We start from the raw sequence: 3,578 nt of genomic DNA, 5'->3' as shown, positions 1-3,578 counted from the left end.
CAAACGGATGAGCTCACAACAGAAGAGGCAGATCTGTTGTACTCTATCTGTGGCATACTCTGGAGTTCAAGGCATTGCAAAGCTATGGCACATCTAGGTTCTTTTGCTGATGACACCTTAGTATGCTCTGGGCTCTCAGTTCAATTGCATCTAAAGAAATCTAAGGCCATGCCAGTTGACAGGAAGATGGCAAATGTTGTCTCATTGTAAGGAACAGCAAGAAAGATGACACAGGCAATTATGGATCTGTCAGTCTCACTCCAGTGCCTGGTAAAATTATGGAGAAAATTATGGTGAGAGTTATGGAAAAACATCTGAAGGACAATTCTGTCATTGGTCGCAGCCAACACAAGTTCCCGAGAGAAAGCTTCTATTTAACTTAAGGTACTTTTATGACACGTTTATACATTTAGTTGACCAAAGGAAGCCAGTCGATGTTATCCTTGAGGATTTCAGTAGAGATTTGATGCTATTTCTCTCAGCACCCTACTGGACAGAATGTCCTGCATACAGCTAGACAGAAACACAATGTGGTGGGTGAGCAGTTGGCCATTAGGTGAGACACAAAAAAATATAGTCAGTGGGTTCCATCAGGCTGGTAGATGGTCACTGTCGGGGTTCCTCAGGGCTCCATTTTAGGGCCACTTCTCTTCATGTTTCTGCGAATGACTTGCGTGCAGGCCTAGAAGACGTTCTGAGCAAGTTTGCTGATGAGACCAGATGAGGAGGTGCTGTTGCCTCCACTGAGGGTGGAGAGGACTTGCAGAGAGATGTGGACAAGTCAGAGAACTGGGTACCAGTTGGTACTAAGCACCAAGTGCATAAAGTATAACAAGAACAAGTGCCTGATTGTGCACCTGGGTAGGGGCAACGCTGGACATACACACTGACTGGATATGGGACACTGGAGAGAGGTCTGAAGGAAAAGGATTGTGGGTCCTGCTCAACATCAAATTGAACATGAGTCAGCAGTGTGCCAAGGCAGCCAGGAAGGCCAACAGACCCCTGGAGTGCATCAACCAACTTATTGCCATCTGGGTGAGGGATCGTCCCTGTCTGCTCTGCATTGCTGAAGCATCACCTGGAGCACTGGGTGCACTTCTGGGTACTACAGAATATAAAGGACATCAAACTCTGGGAGAGTGTGCACAGGAGGGCACTGGAACTGAGAGATATGCAGTTCAGAGTTTCATTGGGATTGACTGCTTGCTCAGACTGGGCCCTTCTCACATCCCACATCCTGCAATGACACACAGGGCACACATGGGACATGAACTTCACAGCATCCTTGCAGAGCCTGGGATCTTCTGTCCCTATGTCTTTCGTTTAACATCATACAGACCTCCATCCCATTGCCTCAGGAAGGGTCCTGAGCCAACATGACAGGATTTCCCTGCCAAGGGTCTGGAGATCAGGGCTTGACCTATCTGATTCATAAGGCAAAGGGGGGGTTTCTTAGCATCACAGCCACCATGCCAGTGCCTTTGCCTGCCTGTAATCATGGCTTCCAATTATCTGCTCTAACAAGTCCCTTGGGAAGCTTGCTTGTTAATGGCCCTCAGTGGGCCCATTAATACTCCAAGAAACTTCACTGTTACTTCTGACTTTGTCTTGTTGAGCACTTTGTGCAAACTTCTCTCTGCACTGGAGTTGATGGACTCAGCATCACATGTGCCCTGGGGCCCATTATAACCTAAAGAGCGTCCTGTGCCTTGTGCCTTCTTGTTATCTTCTTCAGGTTTTCAGAACTTGTTCAGCAAAATGGAGAGGTATCTGAAGAGAGCTGAAGGAATCCAAAATACATTCATTGTCTTCTTATTTATAGTTGGGTTAAACAGGAAGATAAAACAGCACTTTGCAACTGATACCAATCCAGGATGTCCCCAGTGAGTTCTATTCTGTTTCTGTGTGGACAAAGGTCCTCCTCAACATCCGCATCCCATTTCTACTCACATTGGCCCTTGGGACTTGCATCACTTTTCCTCATATCACTCTTCTGCTCTGCAGCCACCTGCTCAGTTTTAAACCTCTTTTGCACCAACTCCAGCCGGCTTTCCTCCGATAACCAGCTGCACATGGGCAAGGAAAAAAATCTGGTTTTGGCCAACAAATAGAAGGAAAGGTGATGAAATTGAATGAACAGTAAAACACCGAGATCACCTGCATGCCATGTCCTATCTGCATCTGTTCAGAGAATCAACAGATTCCCTCAATAGAAAAATCATGTTGAGCATCATCTTTCACAGGGAATAATTGTACAAGAAATGAGTTAGACAGAGATAGGATGGGATAGATCAAATCACAGGGAAGAAGTTGACAACAGTGTCCATTAGATTTTGAAGAGATGGAACAAATTCCAGTAATCGCCCTGAAAGTCAGAAATCAGTCAGACAGTTGTGATGTATCTGACTGATCAAAGGGCGATGGATGGGAAAATCTGGAAGGTAGTGGGACGAGCAAGTGTTCAAATGCACTGCAGAAAACATGCCCTTAACCATTTATTTCGGAGAGCGGGAGACAACTGGAGGATGAGTGACATCAAATAGGCAGCAGGGTAGAGCAGCGGGGGACACCAGAAAGCATCTTTGGACATAGACTGACTGGATAGCTCATCTATGGTATTAGTGTGTAGAAGGTGGCACACAGACTTTAGACCCATAGTGGGTCTTAGTGATGACATAGCATCATATGCACTTCTAGGGCATGGCTTTCCTGAAGGTCCTGTGCTGCATTTGCAGCTGCAGGTGAGTGTGAGGGACAGCTCAGGGAATTAAGATGACACTAGGCTGTTTCTGATGCCATTCAGCTGAGATCCCCTACATAACTCTGGTTATGGTTATGTCCATTTATATGTGTTAGGTTTGAATTGCCTTCTGCTCAAGAATATGCAGCAGATGGAGAATAGATAAAAATCTGGGTCTTCTATTGTGAGCTCATCCATTTAGTCAGCTGTGTAACTCTGCATGCTTTGTGGAGATGGGTGACAAAGGCACTCTAAGTTGCACTAAACGTTGAGGTCTGTTGTCATTAGAATGGCCAACAGTACCTTTTTCCCCTCTCAGATCCTCAGCTGATGCCCAGGAAGTAGGTGTCTATCTCAGGGATTTCCCACACAGTTTACAAGCACTGGCACACATCCACGAGCACCCCAGGCACCCTGAACATCACACTGTGTCACAGTGTCTGTGTGAGAGCAACTGACTCCCTGCTGAAGGACCAAGGACTCAGAGCAGGAGTTCACATGCAGGGAACTCCTTGTGCACATCTGAGCTAAAAAAGAGGAATCCCATCTCCCGTGGGTCCGTGGAGAGCTGAATTCCATTTAAGGCCCAGAGTTTGTATTTGGAATGAGTTGCCTGCAGTACCTCAGCTGGATCACAGCCCTGCACAGGGAAAGTCCCTGTCCTTGTCTGGGTGCTCTTTTTGTTTCACCAAACACTCTTTGGTAGGACTCACCAGATGTCTGGAAATAGTCACTTATCACTGGATGGTTAATTAATTAGATTTCAAAATACAATAATGATGCCATTGCCCTTCAGGGGCTGTTGGCCTTGAAGACCCAGGGATGTGTCAGGGGA

Source organism: Coturnix japonica, unplaced genomic scaffold, assembly GCF_001577835.2.
Source record: "Coturnix japonica isolate 7356 unplaced genomic scaffold, Coturnix japonica 2.1 chrUnrandom955, whole genome shotgun sequence".
In the NCBI taxonomy this organism is placed as follows: domain Eukaryota; kingdom Metazoa; phylum Chordata; class Aves; order Galliformes; family Phasianidae; genus Coturnix; species Coturnix japonica.
The sequence above is the reverse complement of the archived record's forward strand: the minus strand, read 5'-3'. Positions refer to the sequence as shown.